This window comes from Stegodyphus dumicola, chromosome X1 (assembly GCF_044657685.1).
Source record: "Stegodyphus dumicola isolate Sdum_Otavi_A_Nest chromosome X1, ASM4465768v1".
NCBI classification, from domain to species: Eukaryota; Metazoa; Arthropoda; class Arachnida; order Araneae; family Eresidae; genus Stegodyphus; species Stegodyphus dumicola.
Window position 1 is genome coordinate 149,285,605 of NC_140780.1, and position 20,512 is coordinate 149,306,116.

Here is a 20,512-nt window from a genome sequence, read left to right on the forward strand (position 1 = left end):
AATTAAATAAACAGCATTAAGGAATTGTAAAATTTCTTCAATGTTATTTGCAAACACTTGCTATATTTTTTACGTATGTCCGTGTTTCTTTGCGTATGTACGAATGTAACGTATGGTAAATTCTGAATTGTTTTTATTCCTTAAAAGTGTAACTAATATATCCTGAATTTCAGTCTTTTTCTGAGCGAAAATTCGTACAGTTCCAAAGTGAAGTGCAGAATTTCATAAGTATAACATCTTACATTTTGAATGCAAACACTGCTTCACATTATTTCACAATAATTATTTACATCTCCTCCATCTATGCCTGTATCAATTTTTTCATCGGGTTATTTATCAATAATTCCTGGTAGAATTAGAAATATATTATTAGAAAAGGTTTTTCCTGTATCATCTGCAAGGAACAGAAATTTAAAGCAATGAATTATTGGAATGAATTTTAGCCAGCATTTGAAGTTATTTAGATTTCTGTTGCATTAAAAATTATTTAAAAGCTGCATAGAAATATTATTTTGAAATGCAAACATTTTAAGTGCCAAAATTAAAAGTATTTAAAAGGTAGCTATTGTCATTGGGGGGGGGGTGAACATTGTTATTAATGGTGATATAATCAAATAAATAACAAAGAATCTGCAAGTGAAACTTATTTTACCATTTCTTTGAATTTATATATTTTTCCGAATATTCCAAGCATTTAAAAGAAATATATTTTACATATTTTGTAACTGTGAATGTATTCGTAGTTCCGGAAGTTCTGAATATCTGCAGAAACACATATTTCGGTCTATGACTTAGCTGGCTTAGTTAAGTTAAGAAATAAATTTTTCTTTAATATTAACAAATGATTATATATTAATAAGAAATTGGTACATTTGTAATTCCCCCCAAAAATTCTTTAAGAGTGGCAAATAAGTACATAAATTTGATTGCCCCCTCCCCCAGTATGTGTGACGAGTATGTTCCTTTAGACTTCATGATTATTTTGTAACAGCTCTACTTATTGCCAAAATTGGGTCTTTATGCATATATATATGTATAATGCATACAACATACATGCAAAGTTATGATAGCTGTTAATATATCATAATTGACTAAACACTACGAATACTGTTTCTCTTTCAAGACATGTACTCTCAAATGTTTTCATAACAACTTCTGTATTTATTTAGGAAAAATTCTACTGATAAAATACTACACACAGAAATATTTTTAAAATGGTGTTTAAGAATGCTGTTGATTTTTCAGAGACACAGTAACAATTTAACTGGTTATAACCTTAACAGAGCAGAGATGTCAAACAGAAAAAGAAATGCCATTAGAAATGCTCAAATGCCAAATTAAAATATTTGATCATAAAACAAATGCAATTACAGTTAACTTAATTTCGAACTTGAAGATTGATTATCAAGTATAAGTTAATGTTTAATAAAAGAATTTCATGAAAACAACCTAAATTTGAAGTACAATGAAAATAGTACATTTTATTTTACCAAAATAGCTTAGTACAATGATTTTGTCAATGTATTCTTTATGTTTATTTATGGGAAATTAACAGAATGTAACCTATGTTATGAATATAAAGGTAATTTTTATTTTTAACTCTCGCTAATTAAATATAAAACTGTTACAAAAGTCTGAATATTTGGTGTAAAATTCGATTTTTCATTATTAAGATTAAATGCCTTTTCCACTGATTACTTTTCTTGATTTAATAAATATCCTTTTGGTCTTTCTTACACCTTATATGAGTTTCACCCACTTTGGTAATATATACTGTGTAAGAACTCTGGAAAACTTAAGCGACTTCTCGTCATGTTTTGGAAATTACAACAGAAGTTTGGAATAGGTGTAAAAAAATGCTTTTATAGACTCGGACAAATTAACAGAGTGCACAGCTTGTTCATACAGAATCAGCCAGCATTTATGGCGTAAATCAAAAGTAACAAAATGAATTCACCTCATTTGAATACACTCAAAATTAGCATTCTGGCAGGAAAATGGAAAGGAAGAAAGAAAAGCTAATTATCATAAAATAGCTCGTTAATAAAAATAAATGAGAACTCTACAACCTCAATTCACTATTTTAATTTAGCCATTTTCATTTTTATGCAGCCTTTATATCGAAGTATGCATTTGTTTTGGTGTCAATAAACTTAATTCTTTCATTTTTTACCCAATTACATAACATCACATGCATATATCCAGCAGCATGTTAATTTCTTTTGAATATATGGTGTCTGTCATCTACAGAAGAAAACTGTAAATTCAAAATATAAGATGTGAACATAGGTCTCCTGTTGGATAATATAAGAAAGTCACGCTTTCTGGTATTACTGTTATTTTTTATTATTTGTAGGACCTAAGGTCCTACAAATAATAAAAAATTAAACATTGTGTAGAGAGTGTAGAACATTGTGTAGAACATCGTGTAAAAAATAATTTTTATTATTTGTAGGACCTAAGGTCCTACAAATAATAAAAAATTAAACATTGTGTAGAGAGTAAAAAGCATAACGCAGAAACTTGTTGAAAAATTAACATGTATATCACTTTGCCCGAGTGTTATGGTCAGAATCCCATTCTGTATAATAATATATGCATTTGACATTAAGGTATTGCTAATTAAATTAACATTTAAATGCTTCAATGAAATATTAAGAAAATGAGAAAAATTATGAATACTACTTACTATATGATATGAATTTTTTAAAAGTGAGCTAATTAATAAACAAAGAGCAAAATATATAGTTCCATATTCCTTACGCTGAAGTCTACTTCATGCTTATTATATCATCATTAGTTATGAGGGCAGAACATTTGTGGTCTTCACCTTGCAAAATCGTGAGGAACATTTTAATAATATAGGAAAATTTCATATAATGGCCAGTAGCTGAACTGAATGAAATGAGTATTTTAAATTCACTAGAAATTTAGGGTCGTGTAATGTTTAAATATTTCAAGTTTTGGAAGAAACTATTTAAAATGTCTTCTTTTTTGGGGGTGGGTTGCTTTAACTGTTTTTGGGCTACAGATTCCAGCCATATAATCTCATAAATAGGATTTAAAGATTAATTTTTTAACCCAGGCAGATCATATTTCTTCATATGAAATTATTGTTCAAAATTTATTCACTGCCTTACTTATTCATTACACACAATATATTCATATACTAATTAATCATATATTAATACAATATTCAAATACTAATAATTAAATCCTTAAAAAATGTTTCTCTATTAAAAGGAAAAACATTTTAAAATGTCCAATTGAGCAGTATTTATTTTACCTCAAAATATGTCACTATTGTATTATTTTTCAAATTCGTTATTAATACATGAATTAAGTAAACTCAAGTATTATTTAGAATTGAGGATTAGTGATATGGGATGTTTAGAATGTTCAGGGTTTTATGGAAAAGTATTACTGAATGGTAAAAAGGTTTATTAAAATTCAAATACAGTAATTCAATGATGTAATATACACATATAATTAATATGCACAATAAACGATTAGTATGAAATGCATGACAGAGCAAGAATGAAAACATACATGAATTTACAATAACATAAGTTGCAAAATAAACAGAATACAGGAAAACTCGCATAAATTTACAATAATATGAAACAATTAAGTGTTATGAGTAATAATATTAGTCAGATTTTTCTTTATAGTTAAACCTTCATTTTCATTGCTCTTTTAATATCTTGTGTTGGTGGTTGGCCTGCACGCATTCTTTAAGCGATAATCTCTGTGGCACTTCATCAAACCCTAAATTGTTGAAACAAACATTATCAAATGCTAACTTGTAATGACATTAATACATGCATCATAACAAATACACAATGAATATTAAGAAAATGTTAATGTACCAATATTTCTTCTTTCAGTAGTATCAATTATTGAAATATCATAAAAGAGGAATTAGACATTTTTGATTAAACATTCAATTATACATCTATCAATTTCAGTGTTATAGTGTGGCACCAGGGTAACTATGCGAGACACACTAATCCCCTCGAAGATTTCTGATTTACAAAATAATTTTGGCAGTAACTTGTAAAGGCTAAATAATATTATCAAAAAGATACAATTCTTAAGTAATTACGTATATTTCGCAGAAATACTTTGGAACTGTTTGAGCTGGTATTCGTGAGAATCCTTGAGTAATTTTTTGAATGCAGAATAGTTTAACTGAAAAACAACAGAATGCAGCCAAATGATATCCTTAAGTATTATTTCATTTCACTTTCTAATGCATGCATAATAGCATTAATTAAGAATTTAATAAAAACATTAAAAATAATTACATGAAGCAAGATCTCTAAAATTTCAAAATTGCATATAAAAATCTAGTTTATTATCTGCAATACATTTTTAACTCATCATATTTTCATAAATTTAACTTTACAATCTAAGACTAATTACAATAAAGCATACTTTATGACACAAGAATATGAACTTCCAGATAATGTGTATCATTTAGTCTGAGATTAAAAACTATGCTAGGAAACATTCTGGTAAACCATATTTAATATTATTATTTGAAGTTCAGATTTTGAGCGTAATGTGCATTTGCCCCTCGCTCCCTATTTTAACTTCGCTAATATTTCTTTATGCTTGATCAGACAGCCTGGCTCAGTAAAAGTAGGCGGCCAGTGCAACTCTGATTAAAAATCTAGTTATAACGACGTGCAGTGCTGATAAGCACCACGTGTTTCTGTGATTCCTATTTTCTTCTTTCTATGTATTTCTTTCTCCTGATGAGGAGGGACCTTTAGCTGCCCTCGAAATCAATTGAGTGTTTCATTATACCTACGCTAAATATAAGGTTGTTTTTCACGGTTTTGATCATATTTAATATGTTTTAAACTATTTTACTTTCCTAGATAATCTCATCAAAATTATTAAATATTCATCAATCTTTTGATCGTCAGTTTCTATTACCTGCCAGCGAGGTAGAATGTATTCACCATGACACAAAGAATATTTGTTATATACATGTAAAATATAGAAAATACAGTGGCTTTGCTCTGCGCGAGCATGCAACCTATAATTAACTTACTGCAGTTTCAGGATCTTATCCTAGACCAGTACTTTCGAGAACATTCTGGCATGTTATATAACCGCTAGTACACATACTGAGTATGTGCCATTTTTTGTCAGACTGCTTTCTTCTACCGCTGCTACAAGACCTTGCAGCTGCTCCTCCCATCTTGTTCTTTCCTTTGTTCAAGCAGATATGATGTAAAGTCTAAATTTAATCTTACTTAGTTTAAATCAATATTGAATATATAATTTTGAGAATTTCATCTAAAGGCAAAATGATCTGCTGAGAGAATTGAATAAAGGTGTGGGATCTAAAAAGCTAAATCCTTCTTTGTCGTCATTTTGCAACCTTCTATCCAGCCATTACAATGCCTGGCCTATGATGTAGTTATATTGTCAAGCTTTGGTCATTCCTGTGCCTGCCAAAATATTACATATACACGTATGAAAATTATTAATATAAGCTACATAATGTAATATTAATAATTTTCATATGTGTATAATTTTCCAATGATTGTTTTGTCACAGTAATTAGAATAAAAGTCTGAAATATTGCCATGTCTTGCAAAATATCAACTAAATCTATACACAAAAATTTTTCATTAAAGATTTCTGTGCAGACCTGATAATCATTATATATACTGCTCTTTGTATAATGTACTGAACTGTAAAGCTCCAGGTATACAAAACATTTCAAGACACTCGATATTTATTCTGTTGCAGAAGCAAACTGTTTATTTTCAATATATATAATAATAAGCAAAGATGATACATGACAAATCTTTCAGTTCTATAATTTTTATATCTAATATTCAGTGCACTATTATGCTAATAAGCAATCTTTATTCTCAAATCCTTGCATTATATGTTGGTGATTATGGGTGGTCTATTATTCATCTGTTTTCTTATCCGTCCTGGCGACTACACTAAGTCTATTAATCAAAGCTCAAATGTATGCCTGTCTCGTGTAATTTTAAAGAAATATTTGAAGGAAAGATAGGTTAAATTACATAATAATTATACATACTTTGCCTGTGTGTTTACAGTCAGACATAATATTCAACAACTAATATGCTTGAAAATGCCCAAGTGGGATTTGAATGGCTTCAATAACATATACTGGAAAATTAAATAAAAGTATTATAAAAATATTGCGCCCATTTGGATGGCTTAAATAATAGTTGTGTAATAAAAGAACATTTTAGGTTTGATATTAACTAATTAATTTTTTTTTTAATTTTATCTCTTTGACCGTTAAAATGAAGAGGTAATGTTTCTAGTTGATATTATGTGAAAACCTGAAAAGCAAACAAAAACTACACTAAATCTAAAAATGTTTCCAAAGTTCACACATCTGCAAGAAACTAATAAAGTCAACAATGCCTGATTAACTGAATTTGTTGGTAGATGATGATTCAAATCTGAATATAGAAGACATGTAAACAGTATAAAAGCATATCAAATTTATATCAGTGTACGAGTCATCATATGTGTGAATGAGTGCATACTATAAATTAAGTACAAGTCTTACTCTGAACTATTTAGTATGCTTATACACCAATTTTTGCATTTTCTTAATTCATATTTTTAATTAGCATTATTACAAAATTAAATAATATCTGTAATAATTGTAACTGAAACAATTGTATTTGAAATTTCATCTCTTTCATAATAACCACAATTGCCTAGTACATATTCATTAGCAAAGCATATAATTAAGTGCTTCACAGTATTATTAACAGTAAGGATATTATCACACGTCAGTTTGTTTTGGAAGAATAACTGTTTGGCACAATTTTTCTGCTTTGTCACAACAGCCAATTATCATAGATCACTTTGGGGTTAACATGGGAAACTGGTTCCCCATTACAAACAAGCTGATAGCTGATTGATTGAAAATGAACAATTTGCAATTTTTTTAGAAAGGAAGGAAAACGTTGCATGTCTTTCTTTCAATAGTAAACCAGGCAGAAAAATTGTCCGAAACAAGTTGTTCATGTGAAACAAATGCCGTGTGATAAGGGTCTCAGACATCATTACTTACATCTAACATTTCACTTCCAGAAACAAGGGTAAAAAGTTTTCAGCTGCCATTCACTGTGCCAATGCCTGAAATTAAAAAAATCATTTTATAAAAATCTTTAAAAGGATGATTCAAGTATTGAAAAATCTTAGATCATAACTTGGTCATACACACAAAATATATTATTTTTTATACCAATAAAATAATATGTTGTTCAGTGCTGAATGAATTATTTAACAATAGGAGAGGGTCAATGGTTGTGAAATCACATCATAATAATAAGAGAATTTATAAAAAATGAAATAAGGGGTTTTATTTAAATTTTATTATTTAGTTAAGAATAATTATCCTACTAACTTTAATTTATATATTCAACTCTGAAACACACTTTCTACAACTTATCTTTGGCTACTATAGTCTGTGTAGTCAGCTTGACAGATACAGTCAGCAAATGATGATTGGCAGTCATAATTGGGTACTTTTCCATTTTGCCGGCGCAAGGAATAAAGTCGCCAAAAATGGCACAACCGATGCCAAATTGAATTCCTCGCTAGTAACCTTTTACGCTTCATTTTCAAAACACGTCGCAGCCATTTCTTATCAGATTGATTGTTTCTTTCAATACTGGCATACAATTACATATAAGTTTAACCAGATAGTTCAATTTTATGCCTTAAGACCATTCGGAGTAATTAAGTCAATTAGGAAGCAATCACACCGCTCACCCGAAGGCGAAAAGGCAAAGTAAAGGGTTAAATTCATCAATTCTAATGAGAATGCACTAGCGAAGTAAAGCACTGCGGTTTCACATTTCCAAGTAAGCTATTCGTACGAATTGAAATAATTCTTGCATTTAAATTTGTAATCTGAATTAAGATTTAACTTGAAATTAATGTAGATAATTACTGAGAAAATTAGATTTTTATATCGTAGTTTACGTGAGATGAAATCACTTGGGGTCACGTGATATAAAACGGAAAATCAGGATCTAGTACCATGAAAGCATAGTATATTCTTAAATTAATGTCTTTACAAATTTATTGTCTTTTATTTATTGTCTTTTTACAAAATTTTAAACGATATTAAAATGTTTATGCCTTCAAAATAAAAATTTCTTAGAACTAACATATGTTAACATTTTTTATGTGTATACTGTGTATTGTCGCCAATAAAGTCTTGGCGAGATTTGCGCCGGTGAAACGGAAAAGTACCCATAATTGTTATCTTGTCTTCCTGGTACATGTGCAGTACACGTACATGTTTTCCTACAACTTGCATGATTGCATACATTCTTTTTCACAGCAGAAATATACAATTTTATGAAGAACTAATTTGCAATAATATATAGCATACATGAAAACAATCCAAGCATACTTTATATTAAAGTGCAATGTTATGTAATCATTGATGAAAATTACATACATCAAAATATACTTTATTGTTGACTTTACTATTACTTTAGGATTATTAAAAATCATCATCAATTCCTACATGCTGTACAATCATCTGCCTTTTAAAAATAAAACTTGTTACATTTAATATTTCAACAGGTTTTTCTATTCAATAGATATTTGATAATATAAGGAGTTAAGTAAATCTGAGCTAATTATATTTTATTTTTACCAATTCTTTACAGTTATACCACAATTCATTACTTTACGAGTTCATTACATTATTTTATATTAACTTCAACCAAAACATTTCAGCACATTTTGAGATAAAAGACTCAAGTACCTTGCATCAGTTTTAGCTGTAATAAAATTACGCTAATAACTTTCTTCTTGAAGTTTCTCGAAAATGATGTTTCTTTTCGAAAAAATTAAAACAGTAAGGAAACAAATTTCTTAAAACATCTTTCTTAATGCTACATTATATAGAAATTTAGGAAATGTTAAAAAATGTTAATGAACTGTATATGTGTTAAAATACAATATATCACATATTGCACATATAACATATCAAATTTACTGAAATGGGAAAATATTTGGTGGTCGTGTGCTTAATGCATGATATAATTAAAGAAAATAAGAGTAGACAATCTCCTATAACAAAAGAATATATTAAGTACTAAATTACAATTTAAATTACATTGCACAGATCAACGCTGAGCTCGGAACACAGTTCATGCATGCTGCATGTTCCTAAAACGTACTCGCCGTACCCCCTGCTGTGACAATGCTGAATCACTATTGGCTGACCGACTTGCTACGTAAAAACGTCACTTGTTTGGTCACGTGACAAGCCGCTTGCATGGATTCTGAAGTGACAAGCGTCTAGCCCCTCAGACGCTAGTTTCCTCCTGGTTCCTCCCTGAACATCTGCGCAGATTATTGCGCATGTCGTCATTTCCCTGAAGGCGCCTCGTATTTACTTTTATTTACTTTGCTCTTTGCCCTGCTGTGGTAGCAAAGATTATGTAACTAGCGTGTGATTGCAGACACAGTTCTCTTTTTTTTTATTTTGCTTCGATTATTATATTTTCTGCACAAAATCAAGAAAAACTGCCCCTTTCAGGGCCAAGTACTTCTGTTTCCTCAGAAGGTATTTTTGATTCTAAATCGAATCAAAATTAGGAAGGAGTAATCGTGAGCGATAATTCAGTATGATAATTCTGGTTGTGTTGTGAGTGATATGGTTCGTTGTGCAAATGATTTTAGTATAGCTCAGAGTGATTTTGTTTGCCATGATTGTTTAAAACTTTCAACTATAGATACAATTTGAAACGCGATGCATATAAATTTCATTACAATAATACTACATTAATTGAGTCTCTGAAAACTAAGAGTTCTAATAGTATGGTTGATTGTGCAAATAATTTTAGTGTGGCTGAGAGTAATTTTGTATGCTCTGATTGCTTAAAAACGTACCAAAATAAATGCAGTTTGAAACGGCATACCAACACATTACACTCTAATAATACTACATTAATGATTCTTTAAAAAGTGGTCGATCACCAAGCTACAAATGTGAAGACTGCTATCTGAAATTTAATGACATAAAAAATTGTAAATATCATCAAAATAAAATTCATACTTCTAACAGGTAATTATGTGTGTCCTGTATGTTATGCTAATTTTGAAAAGTGAGAAATAATATTTCATTTCAATAATGTTCCTGATGTTGATTTGAAACATACTGAGCTAGAATTTAATTCATTTAATGATTTTTTGGCATGGAAGGCAGAAATTGAAAATAATATGAGGACAAAATTTCTTATGGAGTAGGCATATTTAATATACATGGTGTAATGCCACTGTTTAAGAAATTTTATATCAGAAAGTAAAGGTTTGCGTCACTTAAAAATCCTTAATAGCAATAAAATAAATGCATATTGCCCAGCTGCATTAAAAGTAACAGAACATACAGATGGCAAATGTGTAGTGTCATATCAGAAAATACATATTGGCCATTGGAATGATTTAGGTCACTTATTTTTAACAACAGATGAAATAAAAAATATTGCATCAAAGATAGCAGCAAAAATTTCTCTGGATAATATTTTAGATGAAATTAGAAATTCTCTATGAGATGCTGGGCTTGAGAGGGTTCATTTACTTGCAAAACAAGATGTACATAACAGTAAAAATCTTTCAATTTGTCTTCTAATTCTGTTAAACATGAAAATGATTAGGTTTGTGTAGATACGTGGGTACCTCAAATGCAAAATCCTGAACATCCATGTATTTCATTTTATAAAACCCAGGGATCAAGAAAGCATGAGTGAATATTGTACACAATATTCATTTCTAAAAGGAAATGATTTTGTTTTGATAATGATGACAGAAGCACAAAGAGAGATACTGAAAAAATTTTGTTCTGACTTGTATATGTATTGATGGTACACATGGGGTGAATGCATACAGATTTCATAACTTTACTTACAATAGATGATTTACACCAAAGATTCCTGTGTGCATTTTTAATTTCTAATCGATGTGATCAGCCAGTGCTATCATTTTTTTTTTCATGTATTAAAGAAAACGTTGGGCAGATACAACCACAAATATTTATGTCTGATATGGCTGAATTTTTTTTTAATGCTTGGGAGTCTGAAATGGGTTTACTACAGAAACGTCTTTTTTGTGCATGGCATATTGATAGAGCCTGGAGAAACAATTTTTAAAAAAATCAATGGTGTTGAAAAACAGGCAAAACATATAAAATTATTAGATCTCTCTTAGAAGAACAAGACATTCATACTTTTCATATACTGACAGAAGCAGCAATAAAATTACTTAAGATTCTGACACTATTGCATTTGCAAATTACTTTGAAACATATTATTTACAAAATACATCTAGCTGGGCATACTGTTATAGACTTCACAGTGGTGTTAACACAAACATGCACATCGAACGAATGCACCGAACATTAAAATATATTTGCAAAAAAATTTAAGAGATTGGATAACACTATATATGGTATGAAATTTGTAAGAGATAAAATGATTAATCGCTTAATTACAGCAAATAAAGGTAAATTAACAAGTAAGATTTGGGATTTAAGAATCAGACAGAAAACAAATGAAACACTATGTTTATAAGTAATACAGAATGAGAATGGCTGGTCTGTTTCATAAACACATAATACAGAAATATACACTATACATGAAAGTAACAAAGCTTGTACATGTCACATACAGTGCACCGAGTGTAATATATGCATTCATTGATATGTATGCAGCTGTTGTAGATTAATTCATCAGTTTGTAGATATATTAGATATTTTTGTGGAAGCAAGCAAGATGAAAAATATTCAACGCTTTCGCCAGGAATCAAACCGCGGACCTCTGGATGCACATCACACCATGAAGGCATGCCAAGAAGGTGGGAGAAATATTTTATCTCCCCCTTTTAAAGGACGACTGGAGTTTTTATGGGACCTAATCACCAAATCCTGGGTGTGGAGGACAATCATCTAACACCCTTTTAGTTCGAGCGCCACTGTACAGACATTAGAATTTTACATTGGAAGCAAGAGAGATTGAAAAATTAGCAATGGCTTCGCTAGGAATTGAACCGCAGACTTTTGGAATATGCGCCCAGTGTGCAGACCACCACACCAAGAAGGTGGGAGAAATACCTTATATGTTAGGTGGAGTTTGTGCAAGCACACTAGAAATACTGCTACTTATTAAATACATTACTTACATCAGCACACTAGAAATATTACTACTTATACTACAACTACAATGCATAATAAATTATCCACTTAGTATAGATGATGAAAATGAATTTTGAATTAAGTAGCCAAAAAAAAAAAAAAAAAAATTGCAGACCCTCTCACTGGAACACAGAAAGAATGAACTAACATATTTAGAATTAGTAGATTCATTAAAATCTGACAAACAATGTGATGTGGAACACAGAAAAAATGAACGGTTAATCTTTGGATTATGGTAACTTGGCGAAAATTTGGCAACCAACTCTGCTACAGCAACCTGCTAGTTTTGTTTTGGACGCCATTTTGTTTTCACGAAGTAAAGGCTTTTTTTTACTCAACATTTTTTCCAACAATCTGCTAGCCGAATTACGCTTATACTAGAACTTTTGTGGAACAAAAATGTTTAATCATGATGAAGATTAGGTGCGAAATTGAGAGAAAGTGCAGAATCGCCCACTGCTTGCCGCGTTTTTAAGAACTGCACATACACGGTATCATCCATGTACACGTCGACCTATTTTCACTTTAAAAAAAATCCCAGAATTGCACAAAAATGGCATTGCGCACACTCTTGACTTTATCCATGTACACTGCTAAAGTCTTAGCTAGTAACTTTTATCGCCTTACCAAAATGTCGCTAAACTACCTGTTACCATATTCCAAAGATTAGCCGAATGAACTATAACAAACATGTTTAGAATTAGTAGATTCATTAAGATCTGACAAACAATGTGATGTGTTAAACAAGATTCTAAAATCAGCACCACTACAACTAGAAGCTGCTGATATGTTAAATGCGCAAGAAATACATTTCCCAAACTGCTAATAAAGATATTCCACCTAATAAAAATATAATACCCAAAAGATTCTCAAATACAAAACGAAAAATTAACTGACAAAAACTTCTACAGTAACTTCACAGAATGAAGACAAAAATACAGTTCTAAAAATTATTTTGGATCACAAAAATTTTGCACATAATTTCACTGAAGAAACTTAACACATCTAGTGAAAAATATATACAGTGGCTCCCAAAAGTTTTCATATACTTATGATTTTCATTGAAATAGGGTTCTATCCATTAATTTAAAGTAAACTTTCTGAATGAGATTTTAATAATAAGATCTATAATATATTCGTAACAAAATGACATGAAATATTTTTAAAATATAGCGAAACTTTATTTTTAAGAAATTAATAATAAAAAAATGATAAACAATCTCACAAAAGTCTTCGTACACTGAAACATTTTTGGATAAAACCAAAATTAGAATAATCAATTGCTTTTTTTTAATTTTTACATTTTGGTGGCATTTAAAAAATCGTTTGCTTTAATTGTTTACTGTTTACTTCATAATATTCTATTCATTATTGAAAAATGGGTCGCAGTCATAAAGAAATTACAGCATTCGAAAATTGATCATAAATAAATTTGCAATATCAATATCATAATATTAAATAAATTTGCAATATCAATAAATTAGTTAATTTACCCCATTCTACAGTGCAGTATGTGATAAAACGCTTTAAAGAAGAAAATTGGATTGAAAACAAGGTAAGAAAAAGTCGACCGAGAAAGTTAACTAAACGTGATGAGGGATTTATTCTTAGAAAATTTGTAAAAAGCCCGCGTTTGAGTTCTGTAAAAGTTTCTGCAGAATTTAAAGCAAAGTTTTCTACTTTGATTTCACCTGAAACTGTTCAACGAGTTCTCAGAGAAACTGGATTACATGGGCGTTCTACCCGTAAAAATAATTTTGTTAGTGAGAAAAACAGAAAGCTTAGGCAAACAGAAAGCATTCGCAAAAATCAATGATAAATACACCCGAAACGTACTGGAATAATGTCCTATTTGCTGACGAAAGCAAATTTAACATTTTTGGTTCCGATGGTCGAATAACTGTATGGAGAAGAAAAAATGAGGAACTTCATTCTAAGAACTTAGTTGGAACAGTTAAGCATGGCGGTGGAGGTGTTCTTGTGGGGGGGGCACGACAGCATCAGGACTAGGTAATTTGGTATTTATTGATGGCATAATGAATCATTCTTTTTATTTAACCCCTTAACTGCTGCGGGCGTATATATACGCCTTGCTCAGCCGATGTGTTAACAGCCGATGCGTTAACTTTGCGAATAATTTTAGGTGTAGCAGCGCAAAGCAAATGATAGCAGTTTGGAAGGACATATATATACGCCTGGGGCAGTTAACGCATCGGCTGAGCAAGGCGTATATATACGCCCGCGGCAGTTAAGGGGTTAACTATTTGAGAGACAATTTAAAATTATCAGCCCAAAATTTGGGTATTGGAAACAACTTTATTTTTAATCATGATAACGATCCTAAGTATACGGCTCTCAACATTTGCCAGTAGTGTCTCTATAATTGTCCACAGGTTTTGAAAACACCACCTCAGTTGACAGATTTAAACCCCATAGAACACATTTGGAAAGAGCTGGAGGTTAGAATACGAAATCACATCAAAATGAAAAGCGAACTCAAAACAGCCATGATGGAAAGAATGGGTGAACATTGATACAGAAATTACCCCCCCCCCGAAAAAAAAAAAAAACTAGTAAAATCTATTCCCAGATGTTTGAAAGCTGTTGTGGATGCTAAAGGATATCCTACTAATGTTAATTTAACGAAAAATGAAAACATTTACTAATATGTCAAGATTTTTTTTGAAGTGTACGAAGACTTGTGAGATAAAATGTTTGTCATTTTTTTATTATTAATTTCTTAAAAATGAATTTTTGCTATATTTAAAAAATATTTCATGTAATTTTGTTACAAATATTGTAAGTCTCATTCAGAAAGTTTACTTTTGATTAATGGATAGAGTCCTATTTCAATGAAAATCATAAGTGTACTAAAACTTTTGGGAGCCACTGTATTTTAACAATAGTCATTAGTACCTATTCACAATTCCTTTTGTCCATTTTTTTTGATCTAAAATATCATCTTTCAGCTGCCTGTAAGTGAATCAAAATCGTAAAAACAACCTTGTATTTAGCGTAAGTATAGTGAAACAATTGATTTCGAGGGCAGCTAAAGGTCCCTCATCATCAGGAGAAAGAAGAAAATAAAGGAGAAGGAGTCTCAGAAACACGTGGTCCTTATCAGCACTGCACGTGGTTATAACTGTATTTTTAATCAATGTTGCACTGGCCGCCTACTTTTACTGAGCCAGGCTATCTGATCAAGCATAAAGGACAAGAAAAATTAGAGAAGTTAAAATAGGGAGAAAGGGGCAAATGCACCTTCACGCTCAAAATCTGAACATCAAATAATGAATGCCTGTATGTGTTTTATATGTGTCAGATGATATTTTTTTCTTATTTATATAATACTCTCTCTCTCATTCTCCAGAACTTCTCTTTAATAATAAGATAATTCCAACTCTGATCCTTAAAATGATCAGGAACAGATGTAGAAGGTCAGAACAGGGTTTTGAACCTTTATCTCAGGTCCTCGTGATAGGCTGATGTATTCTGTGATTAATGAGTAAGTCTATTTTTGTTCATCCTCCTTGCATTACTGTCTTCCTTTCCCCCGACAAGTTCAACAATACCAAATATTGTCCATATAATCAATCATTCATTGACTTTTATACTATTCAGTCAATAGATTATTACCAAACGTTTTAATGTAGATAAATATATTTTGGAGAAACTGAGTCAATCCCAAATTTGAACAGTAAGCAATATTTTCTACTATTTCATATTTGTCAAGTTTTTTATTTTCTAATTATTCAACCCCATGTTCATTCACATGTTGTGCACTGGCCATTTTATTATGTGTAGAATTGTTTAAAATTAATTGAACATTGTAACAATCTCATCACAGTTTTTTGAATTGCCACATGCTGCTACATTTTTATTTTGGGGTTTTAATTATTAATAACATTAAATAATAGAAACCTTAAGTTTTTTATACTAACTAGCTTTATATACCTGGTGTGCACCTTTAATAAGGCTTACTTGTACATTATATAAACTTGTATTTTATGCCAATCAGTCCCCCTCCCCACACATGTTTATGTCAGCATTTATTCGTATTCCTTACATTTTACAGCAATAATTCATAAGTTTGTCTTATGGATATCTGATGTGTGAAGGAATATGTGAAAAACACGTTTCCCCCCCTTCGGGGCCGAATTTTGAAAACGTTTGAAATTGGTTTTTAGGTATTCATATTCCATACATTTTAAAGCAATAACCTTATGTACATCTGTTTCTTCCTTATATGAAAAAGCATAAAAACACGTTTTGCCCACCGAATCTTAAAAAATCGCTTCTTAAATGACATCTTCGGTACAAAAGGAATAAGCTCCTAAGTTTTGATATCTGTATCTCTAATAGCTTTGGGCTGTAGGTGAATAAATCATGAATTCTTCCTTTATGTAAAGATTTATAATAAACATCTGAACAAATAAATATGTATACCAATTAAAAAGAAAACTATTTCAGAAAAACTAACCAAAGAAATTAATTTACACTCAGTAATGCGCACCCAGTTCGTAACGTTTTAAACGCACGGCATTTTAAAAAAAAATCGGCTTTGACCACGCCGAGCTCCTTGGAGTAAATAAGCTGCGCGTGAATCTGCGCAAATGATCAGGGAGGAATCGGGAGGAAACTAGTATCTGAGGGGCTAGACGCTTGTTCTGAAGTGTTGTTTAAGTGTGATTTGTAGTTTGCTGTATAAGACGTAATAAATTTTGTGTGCATATACAATTCTGAATTAATAATAAACCACTAAAAGGTATGGTAACTTCCTGTTATGTTTTTACCACCAATCCTCGAATTCCATATCACAGATTATGTTCTTACTGCATTAATATAATATTAACAAGACATAGTGCACAATAAAAATTAAGCTTTATTTAGGAACATCGCGCATACTCCCCGACAGCCTGCCTGTTTCGCTCTGCTCGCTACTCGTAAGAAACTTCTCCTCTAGGGTTGCCACACTTATCGGAGGGCGCAAGGCGCGCTCCTTATCGCCATCACCACAGAGTTTCCCCCCAGTTCCTTTAATGGCTATTCAAAGGAACGACATAGGTTATGAAATTATCTCAGAGTATCCGAACTGTCGGGTATTTTTACATGATTACAAAATTAGAATATAAAATTAGAAAAGATCAAAATGAAATTCAATATATAACAAGGTATTGACACATATAATAAACATGAAATAACAAGAAATATGTTAAGATATGAATTTAAAAAAAATGTTTTAAATTGTTATGTAAGAAGCAAGTTTCTTAGGGAAGTGAACATGTCTTCCCGATCTGGTGACAGTTTGTGTCTTAGAGAGTTCGTTTGCAGATTTATTCTGCTGAACTGTCTTTAAGTTTTTATTTGTTTTCAGTTCAGGCAAATTAGAGTCCGAAAGCAAATAGGCTGGTTTCACACGGTCCATAGACACAGTAGATTTCAGACCGTTAACATCAATTGTGAAAGTTTTGTCTGTTCTAGAAAGGACTTTATGCGGACCTGTGTATGGTTGGCACAGAGGTGGCTTTACTCGATCGACACGTAAGTATACATGCGTACACGACTTTAAGGTAGCACTTACGTAACATGTTGCTATTGGATTCAATTGTTGCATTCTATGCTTAAGATTCGTGATAAATTGTGTGTCATACGGAGATATCTTAGATGACGTTATCATATCACTAGGCAGCTTGAGAGTTGTGCCGTACACCAGTTCAGCACAAGATGACTGTAGATCTTCCTTTACGGCTGTCCGAATACCAAGCATAACAACTGGTAGTGTTTCAGTCCATTTATTGGTCTCGTGAGCCTTGAGAGAAGATTTTAAATGTCGATGAAATCGTTCAACAATGCCGTTGGACATTGGATGATAGGCTGTTGTTGTGATTCTGTTCGTACCTAAAATGCGCGTAAATTCTGCAAAAAGTGCGGATCTCATTTGAGAACCTTGGTCTGTTGTTATGATCGATGGGCAGCCAAAACGAGATATCCAACAGTTGAAGATGGCTCTGCAAATGGTTTCCGTTTTCATATCCGGGATGGGAATGGCTTCAGGCCATCTGGAGAATCTATCTATTAGAGTCAAAAGGTACATACACGTTGCCTTCTGATGGAGGTAACGGTCCAACGATATCCATATGGATTTCTGAAAAACGTGCGTCAGGAAGAGAGAATGTGCCCAGTGGTGCTTTAGTATGCCTAGTAATTTTCGATTTTTGGCAAGATTCACAGGATTTCACCCAATTTTTGATATGACGTTTCATATCGGGCCATACATAACGAGAACAAATAAGCTTCGTAGTAGCTGCAATTCCTGGATGTGACAGATTATGCAGATGATTAAAGATGAGTCTGCGAAAGGAATTCGGAACAAATGGACGAGGAATGTCTGTTGATATGTCACAAAGAATATTACCATCAGAATATTGGCACGGTTTAAATTCCAGTTTCAAAGATGATGTGTTGTTTTTGAGAAGGTCTTGTACCTCCGGATCATGCCGTTGAGCTTCCGAAAATTTTTTAAAATCCAAAAATGGAGATTTTGTTATGGAATCAATTTCGATTCTTGAAAGAGCGTCAGCAACGACGTTTTTTGAACCTTGCACATGCCTAATATCAGTAGAGTACTGAGAAATAAAATCTAAATGGCGCAATTGTCGAAGTGAACATTTATGAGGGTTCTGTTTAAAAGCGTATATTAACGGTTTTTGATCCGTATAAATTATAAAATTTCTGCCCTCTAACATGTCTCGGAATTTCTTAATTGCAGAATAAATAGAAAATAATTCCCTATCGTACGTGGACCATTTCTGTTGACTTTTATTGAGTTTCATAGAGAAAAATGCTATAGGTTCCCATGTTTGTTGAGACAACTGCATAAGTGTGCCGCCGATTGCGACGTCTGAGGCATCTACCCAGATGCTTAGCTGGGCTCCGGGAATAGGGTGTCTCAAAAGGGTAGCCTGAGCAATGGCATTTTTGGCAGCAATAAAGGCTTGTTCAGCATTCTCGTTCCAATTTAATTGTGGGGATGAATCCTGAACACGAGAACGAGATTTCTTTTTATTAATATAGCCTTCTAACAATTTTATTAAAGGAGAAAGAATATGTGCTGCTTTAGGTATGAAACATCTATAAAATTTAAACATGCCTAAAAATCGGCGAAGCTGAGTGAGAGTGGTAGGTTGAGGAAAATCTAAAATACATTTGACTTTGTCAGGAAGAGGTTCAATTCCGTTTTCACTAAGGTGAAAACCTAAGAAATCAATAGACGTTTGACCAAAGGTGCATTTTGAAACATTTATGCAAAGTCCATATTCCTGAAGTTTGGCAAATAAAGCTTTCAAATGCCTGCAATGTTCCTCAGAATCTTTAGAGGCTATGAGCAAGTCATCGACAAAAGCGTAAACGCCTTCTAAATCCCGCGTGACTTCATCTATAAAACGTTGAAAAGTCGCAGATGCATTGCATAAGCCGAATTGCATACGGATACTTTCGAATAAACCGAATGGTGTGCATATGGCGGTTTTGTGGATGTCGGCTGGGTTAATTGGTATTTGATGGTATGCCTTAATCAGGTCGACATGACTAAAAATTTTAGTACCGTGCAATGCAGCAGTAAAATCGGCTAAGCATGGAATAGGGTATTTGTCTTTTATTGTTTGAGCGTTCAATGCTCGATAATCTCCTACAGGTCTCCATTCCAGACTTCCCTTTTTTGGAACCATGTGAAGTGGGGATGCACAATTGCTGCTCGAAGGTCTCAAATGCCCCAATTGCATCATAGTTTGAAATTCTTGTTTTGCTATTTTTAAGCGATCTGGAGCTAACCGACGAGGTTTTGCAACCACAGGTGGACCTTTAGTTATGATATAATGAACGGTGTTATGTTTAACAGGTTGGTTAGGATCTGGTAATCTAGTAACTGAAGGAAATTCTTTTAAAATTTTGTGATATGGTGTATCACTAAATACAGTTTTTACTGAATAAATGCTTGCATTTTTCACGCAACCGACGGTTTTAAAATGCGTTTTTAAATCTTTGAGACATTTGTTTCTGAGATCAGGCACCAATTCAAAGAAATGGAGAAAATCTGCTCCAAGAATGGGTGTACTAACATTTGCTATAAGAAAAGTCCATGTAAACTGTCGTCTTAATTTGAAATCCAAAGAAAGTGTTTTTTGACCATAAACATGAATAGTAGAAGAATTAGCAGCGAAAAGTGTTTGTTGGGACGAATTCCATTTTTGAGAATTATTTGCTGGAAGTAAGGACACGTCA

At 31.9% G+C, this 20,512-nt stretch overlaps 1 long non-coding RNA gene across 1 annotated transcript; it reads right to left on the reverse strand.

The window, feature by feature from the left end:
• Positions 1-3,436: 3,436 nt before the first annotated feature.
• LOC146993335 (uncharacterized) lies at positions 3,437-9,426 on the reverse strand. The gene is made up of 3 exons (XR_015038510.1): positions 9,158-9,426; positions 7,091-7,155; positions 3,437-3,768 (listed from the first exon to the last, which is right to left on the reverse strand). It is a non-coding gene; the product is annotated as an uncharacterized LOC146993335 (long non-coding RNA).
• Between the last annotated feature and the right edge of the window lie 11,086 nt (positions 9,427-20,512).